Here is a 27553-nt window from a genome sequence, read left to right on the forward strand (position 1 = left end):
TCACTAACACCCTCAGATGGGGCTCCCTGAGGCAGGGTTGTGTCTCCCCTCAGCTTGAGACACCCCCTTGGGTACATCTCTTTTATGTAAGATTCCTGAAGGCAAGACTTTTTCTCCACTTCATATAGAAACTGAGTAATTCTTGGGCAATTATATACTTGCTGTGAGCTTCAATTTCCTCTTCTGTATATCGAGACAATAGTGAGTACCTTGCAGGATTTTTATGAGTGACTGTGATTTTAAAGCACATCTGAAACCCGTGGCACTTCTCCCTCCAGGACTTACATTCTCACGTCCTCCTCTTGACTGTGGACTGAACTCAGTGACCTGCTTCTAGTGAAAAGAATGAGGTGGAAGTGACGATGCTTGACTTCCAAGGCTGGGTCATAAAAAGCACTTCCTCTGGACTCTCTGCCTCTGTCTCTCTGTCTCTCTGCTGTGGGGAAGCCAAGGCACAGGGCGAGAGCACATGTGGGTGTTCGCACGTCTCCCAGCTGAGGTCAGGTGACAGCCAGCATCCACCGCCAGGTGAGTGAGGCACCTTTGACTTCATCTGACTGTCACTCACGGGGGACAAACCCAGAGTAAGAATCACCCAGCTGAGCCCTGTCAACTGCCGGATTCGTGAGAAAAGTAAATAACTGTCACGATTTGAAGTCACAGTTTCAGGGTGTTTGTAGGCAGCAACAGAAAACCAGAACGGTGTTACTTGAAACAGCTCTTTATCCAATGCCTGGCACCACGCCTGACACACATGGTCAGTGTTCCATAAAACATAGCTGTCCTGGTGCTTTATCCCCAGTTCAGGGCTGTGCATAGCAGGCTGGAGGTCCCTGACTGACACCTGGCGTCTTGAAGATGCTGTGCGAGAAGACAGAGCAGGGTGGAGGAGGCTGGAGAACAAACCTGGGGAGGAAATCAAAGAATATCCCCACAGGAGCTCACTTTGGCAGAGAATCTGCAGGGGTGGTGCTAGGCATCCTCCAATGTCATCCTCACCACCACGCTTTAAGATAGGTTTCCCCCATTTTGCAGGTGAGAAAACTGAGGCTTGGAGAGGTGCTTCTGTGTCTCTTTCACAGTCTCAAAGCCAATCAGGGCGGGCGTGGAACGGTGAGCCCTCCTCCTTCCTCCGCCTGCCACACCTTGCTTTTCATCCACCCTGTGATGCTTCCCCCTTGCTCTCAGCCAATCAATAAACAAGTAATTACCTCAAGCCCCCCATGGTGCTTATCAGCTCTGTGGTGCCAGGAAGTGCTTCCTGATGCCTGCATCCATCTCCACTGCTGAAATGTCCTTAGTTTTTTGGAGACCAGGAGCGTCAGCTTATTGTCCTTCCTTTAAGAAATCCCCAGAGACCTAATCATTCTGGCTGGGCTCCATGCTGCTCCCTTTGCCTTTGGCTCTCCATTCCCCAACTCCTCTCCGGTGGGAGAACGGGCCCCCCTCTGGCCTCCCCTGGGCTGGGCTGGGGGCTTTCTCTCCCGGAAACCACAGATTCAGAGCAGGAGCCCTTCAATCAGGGAAATATTACCCCTGCAGGGACACAGACTGGTTCTGTGGAGGGCGGGGGAGAAATCATCTCAGTTATTACAGTGGTTTGTGGTCCCCACGGATATAGAGTAAATCTGCGGGAATTAATTACTACAGTAGGTCCCCAGGGTGATAATGAAGAAAAGTTTGCAAAACACTGATCTAGATCCTTCACCCCATAAGGTTTGGAGGCTGTTGCTTCTTTCTTGGGTAAGGGAGGAGGGTGGCAGAGGCTTAGGGGCCTCCTGGAGTGGGGTGAGGGTCCTATGCCACCGATTCCCTGGTCAGGCCCTGGTCTCTGGGGAGAGACAAGGCGACCACACAGATGCCAGCTCAGAGGCAGGGACTCAAGCAGTTTCCTTTTCCAGGACTCCAGCCACCAGCACTTTGCTTCTTGTGCCAGAGTCCACAAAGCAGTGTTTTCCTTAGAAAATCAATAATGAGCGATTATTTATTCTGCTGGGAATAAATAGATCTAGTCACCAGGGTCAGAGATGAACCGAAGCTCTGGGCGGCAGCTGAGAGGTTGGAATCTGTGTTTTAGACTCTCCCCCTCTCTCACGGTTCCACCCCACCTTTGGCACCACGGCCAGCATGGGTCAGGAGTTGACAGGTCCTCCTAGACCAGAGAGACGGCCACCGCTCAACTCCCAACCACGGCCTTATCCCAACAGGCAGAAATGACAATAGGGAGCCTCTCCCGGCCTCTGGGATTGGAGTTAGTGTTGGTGTGGAAGGGCCAAGTGTGTGCCATGAGCCACCCTTCCCTGTGTCGTGTTTGTGAGTCAGCACAAGTGGCGCGTGCTCTGTCTGATGGTACATGCTTGTTTCTGTGCGCATTTTCTCACGCATGTCACGTGTGTGCGTGTGTGCGTGTGCGTGCGTGTGTGCGTGTGTGTGTGTCTGTGTGAGCTCCTTCTCCGGTCGTTAACCAATCTGACAGTGGTAAAGTACCAAGCAAGGCACAGGTTGCCCTATTACCTGACTAGAGAGAGTTAGTTTTTATGGGAGCAACTTAACTGCTTTTGAAAGGTATTTAAAACACCTAAACTCTTAGCTTTTCCAAACTAAAATTTAGGGCAGTGAGAAGCCCCAGGCTGGGGGACTACGAGATGGCTGCTACTTCCAGGCTTGTCTCCAGCACGAGGGGGACAGGAGGCGGACAGTGGTAGAGCTGTCGGCAGATACAACCTGAAGTTGAGGTATCAGTAAACCGGGCAGAGAAGATGGAAGGGGGTACGAGGGACCAGGGAGAGAGCCGAGGGTTGAGAGGGCAGCATGGTTGGGGTTGGAACCCCAGCTCTGCCGCTGAGTCATCTGGGCAGGTGGCATCACTCCCAGAGTGAGTGAATCATAGCTCTGCGGTAGGCTACCTGGGAGAGCACGGGAGACAGCACACATCCACTGCTCGAGACAGTGGCTGGTCCACGGGAGGCCCTTGATGAGAGAGTGTTGGAGAAATAAATGGATGGGCTGACGTCTCAAAAGCAGGTCCTGCCTCGGTTCTGAGACTTGGCACCTGCCCTTCTCAATCCCCAGGTATGAGATTCCCTGACCCGTTCCTGCGCTCAGGCTCCGTCTGGGCAACTGGCCTGGTGCCCCAGTCCCACCATGGTAGCCACAGTCTAAGCACAGACAGCTGTGTGAAGCATTTTACACATGCTGTACGTTCGAGGTCCTCACAACGGTTCCAGGAGGCATCTGTCTGAGCCCTGCTTTCCTCATCTATGAAGTAGGTTGAGCTAGCAAACCTGCCTATGTGATGTGTAAACAGCTCTTAGAGCACGAGTGGCCTGTGGTAGGCACTAAATCACTGTTACCTGTTAATATCATTCCCATCTCACAGATAACATTTAGGCATGGAGACAGCAAGCAACTTGCCAAGGGTGCATGGGTAGTAGGCGGCAGCCCCAGGATTTGATCGTGGGCCTCTGGCTCCAAAGCCTGCATCCTCCCTCCAAACAGTGCTTGCCTTTGCTCTCCTTGCCAGGAACTGGCCCAGAGACCAGAACCCTACTTTTTTACTCCTCCCAGTGGGCTGAGCCTTCTCCCTGCGGTGATGGCAGCCGACCCCTGATACTGACCGTCAGCCTGCCTGCTCGCTTAGATTCCCGAGTCGCCTATGTATTCTGGTCCCCCTTCTGCCTATGGACCTCGCCATCCTTCCTGGAGGAATCCCTGGCTGGCATATTCCTATCATGGAGACAAAAAGTCAGAAACAGTGGAGATGATTATTTCTTCTTTGCTGTCCCCCAAACTGCTGTGGCCTGGGAAGGCAAGGGTGACAACCTAAGGTCAAGGGCAACAAAAGTCCAGGCATCTGACCCTCCCTCCAATTCAGTGGTTACTCAAGACTTGACTGCTATGTGTCATTCCACACACAAAACCAAGACTGGTTTTTCTGTCTTGTCTGTTTGTTTCATTCCTTTTTGCTTCCTTTTGTGAATTCTTTGGCTTCGGTTGTGCTGGTTCTTCACACTTGCTGAGGAGGAAGTTTGCTGTTGTGGGGAAGATGACCAGACGCCATCCTCCGGGTTTTCTCCTGGCTTTGTCCTATTGTCTGATTACCAAGAACCATCCTCTGAGGTCCTTTCCCAGAAACGTACATGGTGTGTACCATTTGTTTCAAGTTTCAGAACTTTTGGCTTTTCTTCATGACTCCATGGTCTGCTGTTCTGTTTGCATTGAGGGGCAGGGGGTACAGGCCAGGTCCCTGCTCCCAGCCACAGCGTCCCAGCTCTCAGGCCCCCCTGACTGGGGATGCACACCTATGCATGGCACATACACAGGGTGCACATACACGTATCCACACATGGTGTATTTTCAGCCAGTGAAGGTTTATTGAATGATCACTCAGGCCAGGCATTGTTCTAGGTGCCGGGGTGTGCTGGCCAAAAAGACAGACAAGGACACGGCTCCCATGGATATTATACGCACATGCGTGCATATATACACGTGCACATGCATATACACACCACACAGACACAGATCTACACACACAAACCACTCACACATATACCGCCCCACCCCCAGCACCACCACAGCACCCTTCTCTGTATATCCTTTCCTTGGGACAAAGCTTCTGGATACGTTGACCGTGGTCTGATCTTGTTTGCATGGATGCTACTGCCCCTGGGCGAAGTGTCCCCTGCCATGTAGACCTTGGAGGTTCTCAACTCGTGGGTCTCTGTGACAACCCCTCACTTGCTTCACTTACCCCCTTACAGAATGACTGGGTACCCACTCCACCCAACCACTCCCCTCCTAGGTATGTACCTGGGATCCCTCTCATGTGTGCACAAGGAGTTATGAACTCAGACGCTCATTCAGCTTTGTTTGCAATAGCAACAATTGGAGAAAACCAAAAGGTCCATCTGTATGGCAGAGAAAGGACTGAATCAGAGCCGCATGGATCAGCATGAATTAACTTCAAACATGCAACATCTGTAAAGAAAAGCAAGTTGTAGAAGGGTGCAATTAATCATATCATTGGTATAAGATTGAAAAACATATAAGCCAATGCTATGTATTGTTTATGTATACATATATCATGGTAAGAGGACACAAACCCATACAGGAATGGGCATGACAGACAGACACCAGAGCGGGGTTGGGGGGCACTGGACACAGGGACAGGGGTCAAGACGGGGCAGAGTTTAATAAGGGCTTCAATTGAAACGATGTTTATTTCATAAAGCGGTTACTGGATACATGATGTTATTCATTATATATTTTATGTCTAAAATATTTTCAGTGATATAATATCAAAAGAGAAACCTAAGATGTATGTTCATCCAGAATTCCTCTGGGGCCAGAGTTAGCGTTATGTTAGAGCCTTTATTTCTTCATCTGATTTGCCTTCCAAGTTGCATGTAAGGTTTTTTCATATAAGAATCTTCCATTTAAAGGAAATGCCTGGAGTTTCTTGTGAAAAATGGCAATGATTGTCTGCAAGGCGGCTGGATGTTTTTACCCCCATTTGGTTTTTCGTTTACTTTACGTTGCTAACCCGGCGCTGATGGCTCCAACAGCCCCCGTTTTCTTGTCCTGTTGAAGCGTGTGGGATGCATGGAGTGGGGAAGAGCGATGTGGGAGAAAACTTTGCTTGTGGTTTCTCGGCAGCTGAGGAGGGTGGGGTCAGCCCTCTTTGAAACTGAAGCTACAAAGGTCTTTTCCAAGTCTGAGAGCCTCGCTCCATCGTATAGAGTTGCAAAAACCTGCAATGCGATCCGGGCCCCAGCCGGCACCACTATTTGAGCCCCCCTTTCTCATGTCCCTCCCTCATTAAAGCTCACCAGTTCAGTGTCCTGTTTCATCAGCGTCCTGCTGGTTGCCAAGTAACCCGGTAAACTGATCCTAGACCTTATGATGATACTTTTCCAAAGACCCAATGTGGTCTCAAAGGGAGTATAGCAGCCGGACACAGGGGTCTCACCTCCCCTCCTCTGCCAGGGTGACCCCCCACCCCAGTTAAGGATTACATTTACCTGTCGACTGGGGGTGCCTGGACAGCGTGGGTGAGAGCAGGGGCTGGTGGAGGAGAAGCTCATCAAATGGGGTCCCAATCAGAACGAAGTCCATTCTGCTCTGCCCTGTGCCCAGTAGCTCATCCACACCATCTCGTCCCACTGCCAACAGCAGTAATCTATCTTCGGCAGCCACTCGCGTTTGTGTTATCAGCGAGAATCACATCTGGCAAAATGGCAGGAAAAGTGCTTGCACGGGGCTTTTCAGCAAAACTCAATTAAAGTGGGGAATTGGACTTGAAAATGAGCCACTTTGCTCACTCCTTAACTCAGAACATTTCCCCCCTTCCCACACACACTGCGCCCTTCCACAGGGTGGTGCAGGCCTGGGATGCGGACAGATGTCAGGGAGAGGAGCCCCGGCACCAGTCACCAAGAGCTGGGGCATCTCCACCAAATCCCACCCACTCCTGTGAGGGAGGAACTATGAGTTCCATCTTCCAAAGGGGGAAACTGAGGCATATACCAGTAAAGCACATTTCCCAAGGCAGCACAGCTGGTCAAGGGCAGAGCTGAAATAAAAAGTCTAGTGCCTCTGGCTCCCAAACACAACCTGCTACTCCATGCTGCCTTGAGGAATGTCCACCCTGATCCTCTAGGATCTCACTCCACGGAAACCTAAGCTTCCTCCTGCTGATCCAAGAAACGCAGATGTAGACTCAGCTCCACCTGCAGAGTCTGCCTCCCAAAAGCACAGAGGGGCTTCCCTGGACGGCTAGTGCCACCCAGAGCCCCCAGGGTTCAGCCTGGATGCCTCGGTGGGTGGACACAGCCACTCCCCTGCCTTTGAGCTGCCTCAGGTGACCTCTGCCTGCCCCCTGGGGGGATTTGCAGTTCTTCTGGAGATCACCTTATCCAAAGCCTCAGTGGTGTCAGAGCACTAGCGGCAGCTGCGATTTCTCTAACCCCTTTTCCAAGCACCTTTCATTCTCACAACAAATCTGGGTGATACCATTATCCTCTTAAATATGCTGGAGTTCAGACTAGTGAAGTGTCCAGGGTCACACAGCTGACGTGGATCTGGAATTGAAAACGCATATCTGTCCGTCTTGGAAGGCCTGAACGGTGCTGCCTTCTATTCCTACTGTCAGGCATTTGGGGGGCTGCCCCCTTCCCAGAAAGACGGCTCATATTCAATGCATCCTTTTCAAGGTAGTCTCCCAGGTATAAAGTTCCATTCCTTCCACATACCTCAACACCACATACTCCAGGGCACTGCAGGGGAGGTTTCTTAAAGTCCCATCTGTTATTATCTCCGTTTGGAACTAAAGAAAAGAAAGCAAGTGTCAAAATGTGTATGGGGGAGTTTTCTATAGGATATTATTGGAATTTCATCTCCCTGGGGGAAAAAAAAAATCACACGATGGTATTTAGGGTTAGATAGTGAATATATTTTGATTTGAAATATGCAGTGAGTCACAGTTAATTGTGTGTTGGCCATTAAGACCTGGCCCAAAGAATGCTTTCATTCCTCAGGTGTTACCAACGGGGCCTTTCTGAGCGTGGGAATGTGGTTGCTTCAGTGCTGGTTGGGATCCCTGCCTCATAGGGCCTTAGGAAGAAATAAGACAGTGAGAATTGTTTTTGGTAAATCTCTTAGGCAGCAAGTAACCAAATATATGGCCAAAGGTTTCAGTTATAGGGGTCTATTCAGACACATTAACAGAGGTCCACAGGAGGTAATTCCAGGTTTAGGGCAGTGCAGAGATTTCATCAAAGCCCAGGCTTTTTCTGTCTATCCACTCTGCCAGGGGGCCAGGCTGTCCCTTAAGTTTGCAGGATGACTGCCCAGTTCCTAAGCAGCTGAGGGGGAAGAGCATTCCTCCTTGGCGGAAAATTTTTCCCAGAGCCCTCCCCGCTGCCCAGGCTTCCTTGTCATCTCATTGGCCAGAGCAGGGTTACATGACCAGTCCTAGACCAATCACTGGCAAGACGAAATGGTATTATCACGACTGATTTAGACCAAACAGGGCTTGGCTTCTCCCCTGGGGCCTGGCACAGTCCCTTCCAAAATAGGTGATGTGTCAGAAGGGAGGAGGCAGCAGCTGCGGTGTTGCCACAAGATGTTCCTCGAGAGGTCAGCGTCCACTTCTGAAGAAGCCAGGAAAGAGCTGGTCTTAAATGATGGACGGGACCTTGGAGGTGGGGCTGGGGAGCAGAGGCGGGGGTGGAAGAGGGTCTGGTCACAGCAGGGTCTGATGTCTTCGACAGGTAGAGCCACCCTGTGAGGTAGGAACCAGTTTATACAAGAGACTGAAGCCTGAAGAAATTAAGTCCCTGGGTCAAGGGCTGGACTTGGAATCAGGTGGAAATCAAATTCAAGTCCTCTGAGTCCAGTAATAACTATAAAAATAATGTCACACCTATGTACTATTCATTATATGCCAGACACTGTTCTATTATCTCATTAAATTCTCGCAGCAAACCTAGGAGGTAGGTTGCTACTGTTAGCCCCATTTTACAGTCGAGGAAACTGAGGCACAGAGAGGTTAAGTGGGCTGCCCAGGGTTGCACAGCTTGTTGGTTCTCGAGCCAGGATTCCAACCCAGGGCATCTCATGTCAGAGATCAGGTGCTTAAACACCATGTTCCCCTCCAAGCCTGGAATACCTGTTGCTCCAAGTCATGGGGGATCCAATTCTCTATTAACAACCACTTAATCACTAGTACCAGGAACAAAGGTACCTCTCCCCCTAGGTCGCTGTGGGTTGTTAGTTATTAACTGTCAGCTCACGTGCCACGCCTCTCAGTCCACTCCCATTCCGATCTTTGATGAGTGATGTATTCTCCTACAAAACGCATAGCCAGAGATATGATCAATCTGACCCAGATGTCAGTATGCCACGCTACTGAGAAACCCTTTCCTGAAGTCTCAGCCTTGCCCCATCTCAGACTGAGGGGCGTCAGGGGGCCACCATCATTATTTTCAGAAATGCTTAGGAAATCCCCGACACCTTTGGTATGGCCCAGGGGAACCCCACAGCCCCACGCTTGACCTCAGCCAGAGGGGCGTCCAGAGAGCTTCATCCCCATCCCAGTGGCTTGACCAGTGATCTCTGCTTACCCAGCCCTGGGAATGGGTGTGTTGAGGCTTTGCCCAGTCTGCCTGCAGGGCAAGGGTCTGCCCTTCCGCCTGAGGGTCCAGGGGGCGACAGAGACACTGAGGGGGTTTGTCATGCAGGGTCTGAAATCTGTGTCATGTTATTGCTACTCTGTTCAGACGACGCGCTGAGGTCCAACCCTATTCCTCAAGATAGGAGAGGTAGGGACCCTGCAGAGGATTTCCAGGGACTGGATGTGGCAGGAGACCAGCTGACACCTACCTTGGGCCTTGGCCCAGACCCTGGACCCCCTCCCACCCCTCCCAGCAGGCCCCACCTTCCTTCCCTTGTTCTGGAGCACACAGCCCTCAGGTCTGGGGATGTGAGCACACAGCACAGGAAATCCGAGCCAGCTTCCACTCTTCAAGGTCAGCCTGAAAGACGAGTTGAGTGATCAGGGGAGGATGAAGGAGTCTCTCCCAGCCCCCTAGCCCCTCCAATTTCTCCCTGAGCAGCCCAGTTTGGTCTGGTTCCTTCCCTCTCTGGCCTTACAGCTTTTTGAGAAGAATGAGCTGCTTGAAGAACACTTTACAAGTTCCTAAATTGTCACAACTTGGAGCACACAAGGTAGGAGTCTCACCCTTCGACTGGGTGGAGGGAGCTGGGCGCTGGCTGGGGTTCTTGTCCCAGGGCCCATTGTCCTGGCATCATTTCCTCCAAAGAGCTGCGTATAGCTGCTGGGCCTTGGTAGTGTCAGCATCTCCTCCCACCCCTGGGTAATTTTTCTCCCGGAGGGGCGGAAGCAAGCAAACCGCAGAGCTGTTGCTGCCCAGTGAGAGCCAGAGGTCCAGGCAGAGTGAGGATGCAGCCGCTTTAGAGAGTTTTTCTGCAGATTCAAAGATGGATGCCCAGGAATCAATCCCTTCTGAAGATGAATCCCGGCGAGATGCACAAAGAAAACCCCTTTGGTCTGAACAGGCAGAAAATGTTCCCGACCGGGCCTCTGCTCCAAGTTGATCTCTTGTGATTGGTGGGAGAGAGGGAGGAGGGGAGGGAGAGAGAGAGACAGAGAGAGAGGGGCGAGGGGGGGAATCATGTTTCATTGATCATGGCCAGCCAGATTAAGTTTGGATTTATCTTTTCCTTTAGAATTGGCAATGCTTGCCTATATCCGTTCAGGTAATTAAGAGGTAACTTGGGGGAGTTCATAGCATGCCCTGCACATCCTTGATGCGTCACAAGATCAGGCTTTTTCTAATTATAATCTCAGAGAATCTTGGAACTTGGTTCATCAGAGTTGGGCAGAAACCCTAAATGTTCTGTAGTTCTGCCCTTTCCATTGTATAGATGGAAAGACAGAGGCAGGGAAGGGCCCGATCAAGAGCAAGGCACACGTGTAGATGCAGCCGCCAGGTGCCTTCTGCTTCTACCTGCACAAGGGACCAGATGGAAGTGCCCACGTCCCCAGGGCTGGGGTGGTCCCCATGGCCAGGCTTTGCCAAGTCAGCATCCTCCTCTCTGATTCTGCCTCTCATTTTTTATCTCTAGTCTCTACCAGACTTCGTAGGAATGTCTGGAGAGTGGACCCAGAGGTAGAAGAAAAACGTCCATCTCTGATGTTTATACCAACTGTCTCCTCTTTGGTGCTTCTGGAAATGCACCATCAGACATAGGGCAGGGTGGAGGTTCCACGTGGAGGCCAGCTTGTGAGGTGGGTCATCCAGAGACCCAGGAAGGTAGAGTGACCATTTCTGAAAACTCACTCCAGGAAGCAAATGGCCCCTACAGAAGTTCTCATCGGGGGGCAATTGTGGTAATATCTGGAGACATTTTTGGTCCAGGGGTTCTACTGGCATCTAGTGGGTAGGGAACAAGTGATGATGCTAAACATTCTATGGTGTAGGATCAGCCCCACAACCAAAAAATCATCCTGCCCAAAATGTCAACAGCGCTGAGGTTGAGAAACCCTCCCCTAGAGAGAGTGACCTTGTTCACCTTCCATCTACGCAGCTCACACTTAAGTGTGGAACTGTTCATTGTTCTGCCTGTGTAGACACAGGTCCCACCAGGTCAGAGGGTGGAGTCACTGGGGGTGAGGTGGGAGACATCTGGAAGAGCTGGGTCCTGCAGCTGATCGTGGAGACAGATCCTGTCCCTCTGGCTGTGCCCCCCTCCCTCTCTGCTCGTCTGACAGGATGACTTTTCTAAAGAGAGGACTCATTTTTCAAGGGCACCGCATGTACTGATGCGTCTGCTGGGACCACAAACTCGCTCTCCAAGGTCATCTGTAGGAGTCATATCCATGACTTTGTGGCTCTCAACAGGGACTTTCCCTTTCTACCTGAGCTTGGGAAGAAGGAGAGAAAGAAGACCACCTGGACTTGCTGTCCTCTTACCTCTTTCCTTTCCATCCTTACTTTCAGTCTTACCCTTTTTCTTCCTCTTTATCCATCTTCTGTTCCAACTCCTTCTGGCCTAGGCCCTCGCCAAGTGTCCTCTTGAATTTCTTGATGCCTCTCTCCTGCCCCAACCTGGATGTTGTACAGATCAAAACAAAGATTTCATCCTTTCTCCTTGGAGCCTAGACCCCACATAGACAATTACCACCAGCCTCACCCCCAGCACTTTGGTGTATTGTATCAACTTGTTGAGATCCTACTGACATTGGCTAATGGCCCAGGGTCCCCAGAGCATACGCCCAGGGTGGCTACACGGTGCTGACACTTCCCTTGGCCACTCCACCTGTTGACAAAGAAATGGACTCAAGGAACTGCTTAAGGAGTCTGGCAGAACAGCAGCTATAAATGTGAGGTATGTGGATCAATGCTTATACTGTTTACTGGTGTGTGTTACTTGGGCAGTGAGACCATGAGCATTTGTCACATGGAGTGGCAAGGGGCCGAGTGGAGGGGAATATTTTCCCTCCATCTTTGTGAATTACAAAGCCCTCTTCCCCCAAAGGTAAGCTTGGGTGGAGAAGCTGGAAGAATTGGGGTTCACACAGCTCTGGGCCCACTCAGTCTTTCTCGTGTTTTATTCTGGTCAGGGTTATGATTCCACAGAGGAAGTAGAAAGCACCAGGAGAAGGAAGTGGGAAGAGGGTACTTCTGGGAGTCTTTTCATGCAATCCAGGCAATAACGAGTCTCTTCCAACCCAATAGTGGATATTCAAGTGAGAGAACCCAGGGACAGAATCAGGAGAAAACCCCTTGTCCCTTCCTCCCTCTGTCTCCTCCACCCTGTCCTTCCTTCCTCCCTGTGAGGTGCACCACCCTTTCCCCCTCACCTGTCTTCTCCCAAGTTCCACTTATGGAGCCTCAATTGTGTGTGTGTAAAAGCAAAGGGTTCCCTGGAAGATAAACAGTCATTCTCCCCAAGACATGCCTGTGTGTGCAAACCACAGGGCTGTGAGGGGAATAATGACATTAAATTAAATGGAGCAAAAGGTAGCTAAATCATAGCATGTAGATGCCATATTGGCTGACAAAATACCTTCACGTTTAATTACCAAAACATTCTATCAAGTATCCTTGTTAGTCCTGAATTACAAATAAGGAAACTGAGGATCAGATAAGACAAACCACTTGCTTGAAGTTCCACCGCTGGTGAGTGACAGAGGTTCTTTTGACTGCAAAGCAGAAGATCTTTTTGCCACACACAGAGTTGGCAAGAGCAGAGAACGAGTTTTGTCCGAACACTGGGACTAGAAAGCTACCATGAGTGAGGCAGGAATATAGCTCTGGGGTTCCCAAGGGCACAGACCAATAGCTCGAGAAGACGGGGAGGGAGCAGGACAGTTAAAGAGGGTGGAGAGGCAGGGGTAGCTGGGGGGAGATGGGCATGAGGAGTACAGGGGCTTCAGGGACAAAGGTGTGCAGACCCAAGGGGGCTGCCAGGAAAGAGCATCTTGGAGAGGAAAGAGCATCTTGGAGAGAAAAGAGCCAGAGAGATGCCTTCATCTGCTCCCTCCTTGTGCCTCTCTCCCTCTGTCTCTGCCTCCATTTCTGTCATCTATCCCTCTGAGACCTGGTCCTGAGCCCTTCCCACCCCTTATACACACACTTTAGGAGGCTTACTAGGGAGCTGGGAAGCTCCCAAGAGGCATGAAAATGCCTGGTCAAAGGCTCTGGCCCCAGAGCTCACTCTTTCTCCCATCACTCACTCCTGCTCCTCTGGACTCCAGCCCAACTGTGGTGTGACCACAGGGGACCTCAACTGCAAGGACCACAGAATTCTATGGGTCATCTGGTCAACCCTTAGGACCCAGTAGAGGAAACAGACCCAGGGAGTGTGTGTGGTTTGCCCAAGGACACCTACTGGTGAAGAGTTGGGGTGGGGTGCTGGCATACTGGTCTCCTGACCCAAGCAAGACTCTTGCCCCATTGTAAATGCAGAGCCAGGAGGACACTGGCACCACCAGGGACAGACCAGCAGACCCATAGCCTGAGACACGGCCTGCTTCTTCCAGAGTCAGTCCCGGCCACTTGGTCTCCAGGGGTTTGCCTCCCCTCCCTGGTTTAGTGCTGTTAAAGTGCATCTCAGTTCAGTGCTTTTGCTACGGTAAATATCTAATAACCATTTCGGACTCTGTAACTTGCCTCACAAAATAGTGCCTGGACATGGTGCTTATTTAGCTTGGTGCTGTGAGATAAAGACTCAGAAGAGGTCTGTAAACAACTGTCACATCTCAAGTGCTGTTGGCTGTGGTCCAGAGGAGGGTGGCCCACCGACCGGCACCTGCGACCGATCCTTATTCTAGATGTGGGGATACTGGTGTGTTTTTTTAACTTGTTTCAGCCAGCTTCTCCTTCACAAAAGCTGCTGAGATAATGAGTGTGTGTGTGCGTGTGTGTGTGTGAGACAGAGAGAGACAGAGAGAAGAGCTTAAATATTTACAGATTAAAGCAAATCTTTGAGTGAGTATTAATATAAAAATGTATATGTCACAAATCACCTTGCCGGTGAGCATGTAGGTGCATATACATACATGTGTTCAATCATGAGAGTGGGTCCATGTTTTTAATAGTCCCCAGAAAGATTCCCACAAAGGAGAGGACAGCTGGAATGATTGGTCATAATGATCACATCAGGTTTACCGTTTACAAATTGCTCTCATATTCATTATCTCTGTTAATCCCCACCACTTAGCTATTTTCATGCCCATTTTACAAATGTGCATACTGGGTTGCAGAGAGCCCAGAGGATGGACTGAAGTTCAAATGCTGCTAAGTGACCAGCTTGAGCTCCTGACTCTAAAGCATAGAGGCTAAAGACACCAGATTCAGAAACATTAGCGGCGATGTCAGATTTGAATCCAGACTTCCACACTTACCTGCTACGAGGTTTTAAGCAGGGAATTATCTTGCCAAATTCATGATTTTCTCACCTGCAAAATGGGGATTGTCTCCCTGCCTATCTCATGGGGAGATTGTAAAGGATAAATGGTTGATGTGAGAATGATACATGTAATATGCGTGAACGTTCCACACCGTGTCTGGCCCATTGCAGGCACCTATAAATGTTTGCTTTTGTTATTATCAGTTGGTCCAGTTTCCATCACCCTGTTTGCTGTCCCAGCAATATGAGAGCCCCTCTCCTTTCTCTGGGTCAACTGTGGTGTCACTTGATCAGTATCACGACAACATTTTGCTCACAGGACCCCTTTACAGTGTTAAATATTTTTGAGGACTCCAAAGAGCTTCTATTTATGTAAGTTACATCTATTTTTATCTACTGAGAAATTTTAAAAATACTATTATAAAATAATGATAACAAACCCATTACAATGAACATAAATAATATTTTTAGGTAAAATAACTGTATTTGACCAAATAAATTTGTAAGAAGAGTGGCCTTCTTTTACATTTTTGGAAATCTCTTTAATGTCTGCCTTATTTGAAGACAGCTGAATTCTCATTTTCTGCATTCAATCTGTTGTGATATCACATGTCAGGCAGCCTCTGGAAAACTCCACTGCACATTCATGAGAGAATGAAAGTGAAAAAGGCAGTTAACATCTTAGTATTATTATAAAAATAATAATAACCTCATGGTCCCCCAGAGGCCACAGACCATGCTTTGAGAACCCCCATGTGAGATGAAATTTTTTTTTTTTTTTTTTTTTTTTTTTTGCGGTATGCGGGCCTCTCACTGTTGTGGCCCCCCCCGTTGCGGAGCACGGACTCCGGACGCGCAGGCTCAGCGGCCATGGCTCACGGGTCCAGCCGCTCCGCGGCAGGTGGGATCTTCCCGGACCGGGGCACGAACCCGTGTCCCCTGCATCGGCAGGCAGACTCTCAACCACTGCGCCACCAGGGAAGCCCAGAAATGAACTTTAAGCTCACTCCCATCCAGGCAGGTGGTGATTCTCTACATCTCTGTGAATATATCTGAGAAATTAAGATTGACTATGACAAAAGTAGACAATTACTTCCTCAGATTTCTCCCTAGGGACATACGCTTATGGACCTAACATTGATAAACTAAGGTTTGGCTACTTCTAAGCTGAGCCATCAATAGTTACCAGCCTCTTCGATGGCATCCACCATTGGTCTTAGATTGAGAGACTGTTGATCGGTAGACACCATATGTTGTGTCACTGAGAATGCACTTCAGTGTAAGAAACTGAAACCAAGATCAAAACTGATTTCAAGCATCAGTGAATTTACCATCTCACATAACAAGAAGTCCCAAGGTTGAGAAGTTACAGAGTTGGTTGTTTCAGAGGCTCAACAGTAACCATCAATGGCCCAGGTTCTTTCCGTCTCTTTCCTCTATAGGCTGATTATATCAGCTTCGTCTCTCACATTCATAAGATGGCTGCAGCCATTTCCTCCATCACGTGCAGCTACAACAACATCGTTACCAGAAAAATCATTGTTTCCTTTGCGTCTCTTTGTATTAGTGGGAAACATTTCTCCCAGACAACTTTCCTTTGACTATTATTGGCCAAAAGGAGGTCACATGCTGTATTAGTTTCCTAGGGCTGCTGTAACAAAGTACCACAAACTGGGTGGCTCAGAACAACAGAAATTTACTGTCTCATGGTTCTAGAGCTGAAAGTCAGAAACCAAGGTTTCAGCAGAACTATGCTCCCCCTGAAACCTGCAGGGGAAGGAACCTTCCTTGCTCCTCCAGTTTCTGGCAGCCCCAGTCCTTCCTTGGCTTGTGGCAGTATTACTCCAACCTTCACATGGTGTTCTCCCTGGGTCGGTTTACGCTGTCTTCCCTCTGTGCTTGTCTGTGCCTGGGTCCAAATTTCCACCTTTTTATAAGGACACCAGTCACATTGGACTAGGGCCCACCATAATGACCTCATCTGAACTTGGTCATCGGCAAAGACCCTATTTCCGGGTGCCACATTCACACGTACTGGGTGTTAGGACTTTAACATATCTTTTGCAGGGGAGAGGGACACAATTCAACCCATAGCACCTGCCCTTTCTTGAGTTACTGGCAGGGGAAATGAAGTCATTGCTGTTGGCAGTCAGTGGTCCTCAATCAGGGTGTAACAGCTTCACTGGAGGGCATGTGGGGGAAGAGTTTTTAGAAGTCCTGACATCTGGGGGTCCCTCTGAGCACACAGTCCCTTGGGTGGGGGAGAGAAATGCTACACATCCTATAATGCAAAGGCCAATAGTGCCCCACTGAGAAACACTGAGGACTAATCCAGGGCATGGCACATGTGGCCTCTGAGAGGAGTGTAAACAGAGCCAAACCAGAGCTCTGGCAGAGACACAAAGAGGGGAATATATTAGGGGAGGCCATTAGCAACGTCTGTTCACTGTTGCACTGTCATTGCACGTGTTATTCCAAGGGCCTCTGAACCAGAACCAGAGTGACAGTTATCTTCCTCTCTTCCTCACGATGGCAGAGAAAAAGAATGGCAGGAATGATTTCATTATTTGTTTGAAATACTGTTCTCCCCTTCCCCACTATGCCCATGCCCATCTGGCACCATCAGTTTTAGTAATGTAGATGATTTCAGGGGAAGGAAAGTAGGAGAAAAGAAAAAGAAATCACTAACAGCTTCAAAACAGCCACCACTACCTTTTTTTTTTTTAATTTTATTTTTCAGACGTTATGCTATGTGTGTTTTGTTTACCAAATCAGGATACTATGTATATTCAAAACCAGGCATACTGCTTTTAGGAGAGCAATGCCTATTGTTCTAATGATACAATTGAAGGGATGCAGAAAATTGTAAATAAAAGGTACTCAGATCTAATTCCCCAATAACAACCATCGTTATCACTCTGTTGAATCTGTCCTGTTTTACTTTTCCTCCCTAAGCATTCTAAAATATAAGATTTCAGGTTAAACTACTACATATACCGATTGTTTTCACCCTGGTTAATCAGTAACATTTACAAGTTCTACACAAAGATAATATAAAGAGTGGCTTGGTGGCACATAAAATCTGCCACTAGATTTTCCTAATTTAAGAAGTATAATGATTCGGAACATTAGTGCTCCGGTTGCTAGAAGCAACAGGGCCTCTTCACCCACGCAGAGTGGACTGGGATCTCTTTTGCATCCTGTGATTCTGAGTGGGTTGTGGGGAAGACCCCAGGCCCAGGTGGAGTCAGGTGCTTCCTTCTCCAGGGTCTGCTCTGCTACTATAGGCCCTTCCAGTCCCCTCCTGTGAGGCCTCCAGGATGGAAGGGACCCTCAATGGAAGGGTGCCCTCAATGATGCCTGCCACAGAGCCCATCTCACCCGTCTCCTTGCAGTGCCTACCTGCTTCGGCCCCTAGCAGGCAGTAGGTGCCACCGATGGATGGTTACCCACGATGGTGGGTAACCGACCTGGGAGGGCTCCTTCCTTGCACTGGACTGTTTCCTCTTCCATAGAATGGGGCAGGGCAGACGGCTGCTTTCCTTTCCAAGGTCCTCTGCAGCCTTATCAACCTAGCACACCTCTTTGCCTGCAACTGAAGGCGGAGTGACCCTCAGCACCGCCCCTGCTGCTGGCCAGGCTCTGCTCTGAAGGCCCCTGACCGCGCGCCTTCACGCCCCTCCTGAGCATGCGCAGAGCCAGGCTTTAGGGCCTCTAGACCTGCTGTGGGAGCACCCCACTTGCCCATCCCTCAGGGAAACAGAGGGCAATGCTTAGTCCCAAGGAGGACATCCATGGCCCTGGGGCTCCTTGGATGACATCATGGAGACAAACCCTGGCCTTGCCACACCAGCTGGACATCCGCTTCCCTTGTCTTCCAGCCTCTGTCAACTGCTCGCCACCTCCTGTTCCCTCCACACTCCCTCCACACCGCTGTGCTTGTTCTTGCTGCCTCTGTCTCTCCACAGACCTACTCACCCTCCATGCCCGGTCCCTCCTCCCCAGCCCCGGCCTGCAGCCCCTCCGTCCCTGTGTGAAGGGAAAGGTTAAGTGGAGGCATGCTCGCCTTGTCTGTCGTGATACAGACGCAGCAACTTGCTCCCCTAATCAATCTTTCAGGCATGATTAGGCTGCAGTGAGACTCAGGCCACGCGCAGCCCAGCCTGCCCAACAGGCTGACAGCTTCCAGCACCACCTGGGCAGGTGCACACACACACACACACACACTCAAGCACACATGCACATGTGTGCACACAATGCACTTACACATGTGCACACACATTCACACAGATGTGCACACACAGACGCATGCACACTCATGCACACACAGTCTTCTGAGTCTGGGTCTGGGGCCTTACTGGGTGACTGGAGCCCATCCCTTGGGTGACCACCTCTGCCTCTGCTGCCAATCATTTCTTCATTCATTCCACAAGCATGTACAGAGTGGCTCCTATGTGACAGGTCCTGTTCCAGGAGCCGGGAAGTACCTGCCCTCGGGGAGCCTGTGGGCTGGCAGGGAACACAGACAGTCACGGGTAAACAATAAAAAAGGGGAGATTATATCATGAGCAAAGATGCCGACTGCTTGGAAGAAAGTAAAGGGAATGCTGTCGGGGGGCTGGGCAGGTGGTAGGAAGAGCTTCTGAGTCCCCAAATTCTGGGAACTGCTTACCACTGGGCAGACAGGCTGGGTTCAAGCCACCTCTGCCACTGATGGTGGGACCTTGGGCTTAATTTCCCTGTTCCTCAGTTTCCTCATCTGTAAAATGCATTATAACACCAGTTGCTCCTCATAAGGAGGTTATGAGGGGAGCCAAGTTAATGTATGTGAACCGCTCAGAGCAGGCCCTGGTGGAGGGGAAGTGCTCAGCGCGGGTTTCCCACCAGGATTGATCCAATTCAGGGGTTGTCCTTACAAGGTGGTTGTTATCTGGAGGACATAGCATTAGATTAAGATGGCAGAGATGAACAGAATAGGGCCCTGAGGTTGGGGGACACAGGGCAGGTAGGTTGAGAAGCAGGGCATGAAGGAGCTCAGGCAGGTGGAACCCTGCAAGATGGAAGGCCTAGAGAGGTAAGGCCTGCAGCTAAAAACGTGTCTTACCCACTTCTGATTTGGGCCAGGCCAGGTCTCCAGGCAGAGCTGAATTTCATCCTCCAGGAACATATCCTGTACTGAAACCTCTGAAAAAACTTTACGCGAAATAGCACAGAATGGCCCATATAGTTTCTTGTGGGAGTCTGGGAGCATGGGGTCCAGGGCACATCCCCCTTTCTGGCTCTGCCCTGAAGTGCCCCCCTCTTTCCTCCTCTCACCTCTCACTCCTCTTACTACCCGCCCTTCCGCTCCACCTCGTCCAGCACAGGGATCCCTAAAGGTGGCGGAACCACCGCCAGTAAACTCACTGGGTGTGGACACCTATAAATAAGTCAAGTGGAAAGCTCCACAAACAGAATTAGAACAACCTCAGTTAACACAGGCTCTCTGCTCCATGTCAGTCCAGGTCAGGATCCCCACTGCCCAGTTCCCACAGCTGCTCAAAGAGCCCTGGACCTGATCTGGGAATCTCCAACCTAAGGGTTTCTGCAACAGTTTCCCACATCTGGGACCACTGGTGGGAAGGGGAGACACAGCCCTGCCCTCAGGGATCTCCAGTCTGAGGGAGAGAATTTAAACAAGCAAACAAACACAGGACTAAGACACTGGAGAAGAGAATAAGGATTGCTGGATAAGAAGAACTTCCTATGGCTGAGACTCCAAAGTTCCTCCTTCAAGGATCTCACCCCTCCTAGAGGGAGTCGTCAGTGCTAAGAGCAGCTGTCCAGGAAGGAGAACTCCACACATCCTTCAACCTTCATTTTCACACTGAGCTTCATGCTCTCCAAAAGCTTTTCATGCCCTTTATGTTGTTAGAGCTTAAAACTCCTCACTTTACAGTAGCTTTCCAATCCCTATGAGAAGGGCAGGCTGGGAGTATCATCCTCATTATGAAAGGAGGGGAAACCGAAGTTTAGGAGTAACACAGATACCCCAGTATCCTGAGCTGCTTGCTCAGAGCTCTAACTGGGATCCTGGATTTTAGCCAAAGGTCTTCCCTTATGCCTGTTTTCTCTAGTGCCTCTAGTGCCTGTTTTCTCCTTTTCAAAATGGAGATAATTGCAGTAACCACACACAGAGGCATTGCGATTTAAGAAGGGCTGAGCACATTATGAGTTCTCAATCTACTGCTACTACTACTAATAATAATTATCATTGTTATTATGTTTATTGGGGGTTCCCTCCAAAGCAGATCCCGAGACATGGATTTGTACGCAAGTAGTTTATTTGAGATGTGAGCCCTGGAGGTGCCAGCAGGGGTGTGGGGAAGTGAGGTGGGGAGGGGGCGGGAGCCACCACTGTGTATGTTAATGAGCAGCTCCCACTGTGGAGAAGTGAGTCTCCACCCCACTGGGGTCCTCCTGGCCACCGTGTAGAACAGCCTCACAGGAGTCCCACCTGAGGGTAAGGACCCCAGGATACTCATCCTCCAGTTCCCACACATCCCTGGACACCGCTGGGCCCATTAACCCCCTGGCGGTTGGGGCCCTCCCTGTGCACAGAGAGGAGAAAGCTCTGAGCCAAGTCAGGGGTGCTTGAGTGGGTCCCCGTGATCATGAGCTGGGACAGTGGGTCGGGGGGGCGCTGACCACACCTGCCCCCCAGGGAAACGTCCTCCTCCTTACTGGTTACCACCGTCCTCTGGACAGAATCCTATAAGAACTTCGAGCTGAAGCTCTCATTGGCAGGGATTCCATCTGTTTGGGCCACTGCTGTCTCTCCAGTGCCCAGCTCCTCACGCTGCACACAGGAGGTGCTCAAGAAACATCTCTTGGAACATGAAGGCCCCTGTAATAGCTTTTCACGGCACATTTCACTTCTCTTCTATGCCTCTCAGTACACGGGCACAGCCCTCTAGGCCAGGCCCAGAACCAAGCAGCCCTTGTTCCTAGCATGGCGCCAGAGCATTCCTGGAACCCAGGGCATAATAGAGCTCCATCTTGAGTAAGGAGTAGAAACCAGAAGCCACATCACCGCACGAGCAGAGGCTGGAGTGGGGAGCGGGGGAGCCGTGGAGAGCCGTCCGCAGAAAGCTGATAGGTAAAGATTAAACGTGTCAAACCACCTGGAGAAAAGGTAGAAGTTAATGTCTCATTGCTCATTGGCTCCCATGAGCCAAATTGCCTCAGCAAATTGGCTGGCCTGCGGGATTTCCAAGGCCTCTAGCTTGAGAAAGCTTCTATGGAACCATGTGATACAAAGAAAGGAATTTTTAAGGGAAAAACGGTCCACAGAGGAGGCTTTGTGAGCAACAAATGAGGAGGCCCAGCAGGGGCTGTGCAGCTCTAGCTGTTATATGGAGTCTGTGAACGCAGCAGAAGGACTGCACAACATGAAGGGGGTGGGAGGTGAAGGGCAGAGGGCTTTCTGTGGCCTTTAGTCTAGCGGGAGCTTGACGGGGGGGAAAGAAGGTGGAAGGAGGGGAGGGGAGCAACCACAGGAGCGGGGAGGCCCCCTTGGATGACCTTTCTGCGGTTCTATTTCCTCCAGACTAGGCCAACTTTACAGTAGTGGCTGACACCCAGCAGGATATGAGTTTAAAATGTATCAGTCAGTCACTGCCGCAGTGATACTGTGGACTAGCCACCCCAAAATTTAGTTGCCTGAAACAACACTTGTTTATTTTCACATTTGGTTTTTTGCTTCTCACACCACTCCCATCAAGATATGGGGTCTATGTCCTCTCCCCTCAAATTTGAGCTGAACTCGGTGATAGCGTATAATCAACTCTGAAATGGTCTATCTCTAGACTTTTGTTATGTAAATAATAAATATTGTTGTTTGTTTGTTTTTGCGGTACGCGGGCCTCTCACTGCTGTGGCCTCTCCCGTTGCGGAGCACAGGCTCCGGACGCGCAGGCTCAGCGGCCATGGCTCACGGGCCCAGCCGCTCCGTGGCATGTGGGGTCTTCCCGGACCGGGGCACGAACCTGTGTCCCCTGCATCGGCAGGCGGACTCCCAACCGCTGTGCCACCAGGGAAGCCCATAAATATTGTTTTAATTAGATACTCTGTTACTGACAGCTCAGAGCATCCTAATGGATGCAAAGGTACTTCAAATCACATCCAACACCAGGGAGAGACTTTTAGCTAGTGGTGGCATCTTTCCCTCGGGGCCCTATGTGCTTCCACAGGCCAAACTGTGGATCTAGTAGAAATCGTTGTTTTCTGTCACTACAAGTCCTTAAGTGGCTCCCCCCCTCCCCGACTCCATTTCCATCTCCAACCAACTAGAATAGCCTCAGATCCTCTCTTACTTTGGCTTGCATGTCTGTCCCCACACTTAGGACCTGTAGTTCCACCAGTGTCCCCTGTCCCAAATCCTGCAGGGCTGTCTGATTCAGGGATTCAGGGAGGATCATGGTTCTGCTCTCTAGCCCTCAGGAAACCAACAAGCCAGTTGGCCCTGCTGTTCTGGTCTCCCTCCACAGGCAGGCATATGCCTCAGCTCCTAAGGTTAAGAAGCCTCAATTTCGGCCAAATGGGTTTACATGCAAAATACACAGGGATTCGGGGAATTACTCATCATAGTGTAGCTGTGGGGACAGGGGTGTGGAGCAAGGGGGAGGAGAGGTCAAAGGCTTTGGACTCTTGGACTCTGCAGGGGATGCATCCAGGGGATCCCTAGTGCTGGAGGAGAAGAGGTGACCAAAACAAGTGTCACCTGTTTACCTGTGGTGCCAATGGATTTTCTGTCCTTCTCTGTGTATTTAGGTCTTGTAGGCATGGAACACTGTCACTCTCTCTCCGCTCGTAGGTGCCTGTCTCTCTCTGTCTTCACCTCTGTGTGTACCTGTCTGTCTGTCCATCTTTCCTTAGTGGTTGCCGCTGTGTGTGGCTCCCTTGGTGCCTTGTCCTTCTTTGTCTTTTTCTTCCACGTGCACAGGATGCTCAGTGAACACGAGCCAGATATTTGCTGATGTTCTGGGAGTACGTGTTGGTCTATATCAGGTCTTCATAAAGTCCTCCTTCAGTTTTTAAACTCAAACATTTTAGGTTCAGGGGTGATAAACAACTGCAAACAGCCTTTGAAGCAGATGGAATTTTTTTCTCATAGCCTATCAGTACTTCTGCTCCACTGGCCATTGCAAAACACAGATCCTCTTCCCTTTCAGAGTAACGTTTTTTTCAGTTGTGGCAGGGGTTGAAATTGTGTGACGTCATCTTCCTTAACTTCGACAAACTCTACGTTTGCTTGCAGGCTGCGTGAAGACTTTGGAAAACTATGCATTGCCTGGTCACTAAAGGGAAGACCCTACCTCCACTTCCCAGCCCTTCCCAGCGACACCCCCCGCCCCAGGGGCCAGGCCTGGGACAGAGTGCTGAGGTGTCTGGCTCCCACCTACGCTTCCTGGGAGAAGGTAAATGAGGAAGGGCTCACGTCCTCAGACAGGCGCCCCATCGCCTGATTGGCAGTCGTCCCCCACAACCATTTGCCTCCACTTTCCCATCTGGGAGCCCAGCTGTCATCTTCTTAAACATTCCGATGACTAATGTGGGAAGAGAATTCTCAGTGAACTCAGAGGGGGCAGGAAACTTTTGAGCTTGGCCCCCTCCCCGTTCCCTGCCAGGGGGATGACATTTTCTCAAGGCAGAAGAGCTTGCCAACATCTGCATCCTGGCTTTCCTCGGCTCCGTTTCTGCTTGCTTAATCGAGCTGGAATATTTCAGCTGAACCCGTGGGGTTCCAGGCTCTGTACCTGGGGACAGTCGCTGACACCTGGAAGTGAGTGGGAAGTGACAAAAGCACACTTCTCCCTGGCTGGCAGAGCAAATCTAGATTTGAAGGTCTTTGGGATTTGGCTTGGGGTGCTCAAGAGTTAGGAATATCGAAGGTTGAGAAAGCTCCCTGAACAAAGGGGAAAGTGGGCAACTCCTCTCTTGCTTTCCTTCCCTCCCCCCTTTTCTCATGTGGGAGGGTTGGAAAGGGACAGGTGAGGAAGTTGGGCTTATAAAATCGGTGGAAGCTCCCTTCTCTCAGTTGAGCTTAAGTGGAGGCACTGTTTGGCCTCCGTGTAGCACAGAGTCCTCCAGGGTCAGGGGATCCACTCTGGTTCCATCGGCCAAAATGGTTCCGCCTTGATATACATTATATACAGGACTCCCAGACATGGGGAGGGGGGAGGGGACAAGGCAAAGGAGCCTGGTCTCTGTAGTTATAACTGGTTCTCAGAGGTCCCCAATGGTGTCTCCTTAATGCCATTGGGTCTTTTGTCCAACCCTCTCATGTTACCCTGAGGGAAACAGGCCTGAAGTAAAAGGAAAAAACAGTGGACTTCCCTCGCCGTCCAGGGGTTGAGACTCTGCGCTCCCAATACAGGAGGCATGGGCTCCATCCCAGGTCGGGGAACTAAGATCCCATAGGCCACACAGTGTGACCAAAAAAAAAAAGAAGAAAAAGAAACAGATCCAGAGAGATTCAGAAACTTACGCAAGCAAGTTCATGGGAGAACTAGTCTTCTAGGCTTGCTGTCTCTGACTCCAAACCCTCACTCTCTAAATCCAGGCTTCTCATCTCTGGCTGCACTTTAGAATTTAAAAGTACCCATGCCAGGGTACTGAATCCCAGACTAATTAAGTCAGACCCTCTGAAGGTGGAGTCTGGGTCTTGGTAACTTTTTAAAGTTTATTTATTGAAATATAAAATTCTTCTAGAAAAGAACATTCTTCTAGAAAAGTGTGCAAATCCTAAATGTACACATTCGATGGGTGTTCACAAACTGAATGCACACGTGTAACTAATGTCCAACTCAGGAAACAGAGTCTTGCTGGCCACCTGGAATCCCTCTCACACCCGCTCCCAGTCTCCACCTAAAGTTAACCAACATCCCCACTTAGGTTAGTTTTAGGTTAGTTAGTTATTTAGTTTAGGTTAGTTTTGCCTGTATGTGAACTTCGTACAAATGGAATTTGAAAAGTAGGTACTTTTTGTGTGTCTGGCCTCATTTATGCACATTATGTTTGTGGGAGCTATCCCGATTGTTGCTTGTAATGGTGTCTGTTTATTCTCAAAGTGCTCTAGAATCTCATTGTATGAACACGCCACCCTTTATTTCTCCATTCTCTGGTTGACGAGCATACGAATGGCTTCTGGTTTGGTTTACCATGAAGAACGCTGCTATGAACACTCACGTGTGTGTTTTGGTAGCTATGTGCATGCCCTTCCGTGTATACATGCCGAGGAAAATGCTGGAGCGGGGGTATGTGTGTATTTAGTTTAGATACTGCCGAGCAGTTTTCTGCTGCGTGATTGTGCAATTTACACTCCCGCCAGCAATGCATGAGCATTTTGGTTTCTCCACAGCCCAGCCAGGGCTTGGTATCATCTGTAAGCTTCATTTTAGCCAGCTGTGATGGCCAGTGAAGCTGAGACCCTGGACGTGTTTACTGGCCACTTAGGTAGCCCCTTCTGTGAAATGCTTCCCTGGTGATACTAGTACATAACCAGGGTTGAGAACTTCTGTGGCTTAGCCATGACAGTAGCTTTGGGAGACAGAGTTGGGGAAGCCAGGGTAGACTCGTGTGTGTGTGTGTGTGTGTGTGTGTGTGTGTGTGTGTGTGTGTAGGTGCAACAAGGGCACCTACAGGAGCCATTACCCTGGAGTCCAGGGTGCCCCCCGGAGCAACTGAGCTGGAATCTTCTGGAAGGCACACTTATCAAGACAAAGTAAGAAACTCTCGTGAAAGGAGCATCACATCACAGCCACAGCAATGTGCTGCAGCAGTGGCCAGGGCAGCAGGTGGCCAGAGACCCGAGGAGCTGACCCCAGGAGCTGCCTGCTGTCTGGAAGGCTCCCTCTGATTTAACACCCTTTGAATTAAAGGGCTCGCAGCAGGCCCAGCCCCACTGGAGCCGTCTTTATTAGGAACAAAATAAGGGAAGGTCACCGAGCCACATAAACCAGAAAAAGTGACATCAGGTATCGACTGTAAGAGAGGGGGATTAATGATGGTTTGTTGACAGGAAGGCAGGAGCTGGCCCCAGACACCCTCCCCCACCACGTGGAGACCTGGGAGCAAACATTTCATTTTGACATCTGCCAGCAGAGCCCAGATAATCAGATTTCTCTGGGAGGACGAGGCAGAGGCATCAATAAAAAGGGCAGATTTATCCTCCCGGCATCCTGAGCTTAGCGTGGGCTGGGCTGGTCCTCCAATCACAGCGAGACCCAGACATTGTCACCATCACCTTCACCATCCCCAGTGCCCCCTTGGGTTGTTCAGCACAGTGGGTCAGGTGGCACCTCCCCGGACCCCCGCACTCCTTGGCTCACCTGGGAGCTTCAGGGTCCCACTGAGGCAGCAGCTTCTCAAGGCCATCTGTCTCTGCTCAGGCACCCTTGGGTCCCTCATGCTAAGACACACTTGGGCAAGGAACCATCAAGGGACAAACTCCAGGCCGGGTAGTAGTTGCCAGTTTAGAGATGAATCCAGGACCCAGTGTCAGAGGCACCTAAGGGCTCCCTAGACGCTGCCTTCTCTTCCTGGACTCCCTAGAAAAACCTGTATTTTCTCCCTAGTTTCTCTCTGTAGCCAAACTGCAGTAAAAGCAGAGGACTTCTTTACTTTGACCATTTTAAAAACAGTTGTTGTATCTGGTTGTCTAGCTAGAAATGTTAAGGATCATCTTGTTCTTCCCTCTCATTTTATTTACCACCGCCACCATCATCATTATCATCCTATTTATTGAGAACTTACTATGTGCCAGGCACTGTTCTAAGTGTGCTCCGTGTTTGAGCTTATTTTATTCTCACAACAATCCAATGAAACAGGTGCTCTCATCACTGCCCTTATGCAGGTAAGAAAACTGAGGCAGAGAGATTACGAAATTTGTCCATGGTCGCACAGCCCCACTACATTATATTTCTTTATTATAAATAAATTGAGACTCAGAAAAGTAAAATAATATTCCCACCATAATTTATTGAGTGTACACGTTGTGTCAGAGGCTTTACAGATTTTATTCTTAAGTCTTATAAAACCCCTGTCAATTGGTGTTTAGTCTGCCGTAACAAAGTAC

This window comes from Monodon monoceros, unplaced genomic scaffold (genome assembly GCF_005190385.1).
Source record: "Monodon monoceros isolate NGI ecotype Baffin Bay Population unplaced genomic scaffold, NGI_Narwhal_1 Super_Scaffold_3, whole genome shotgun sequence".
NCBI lineage: Eukaryota > Metazoa > Chordata > Mammalia > Artiodactyla > Monodontidae > Monodon > Monodon monoceros.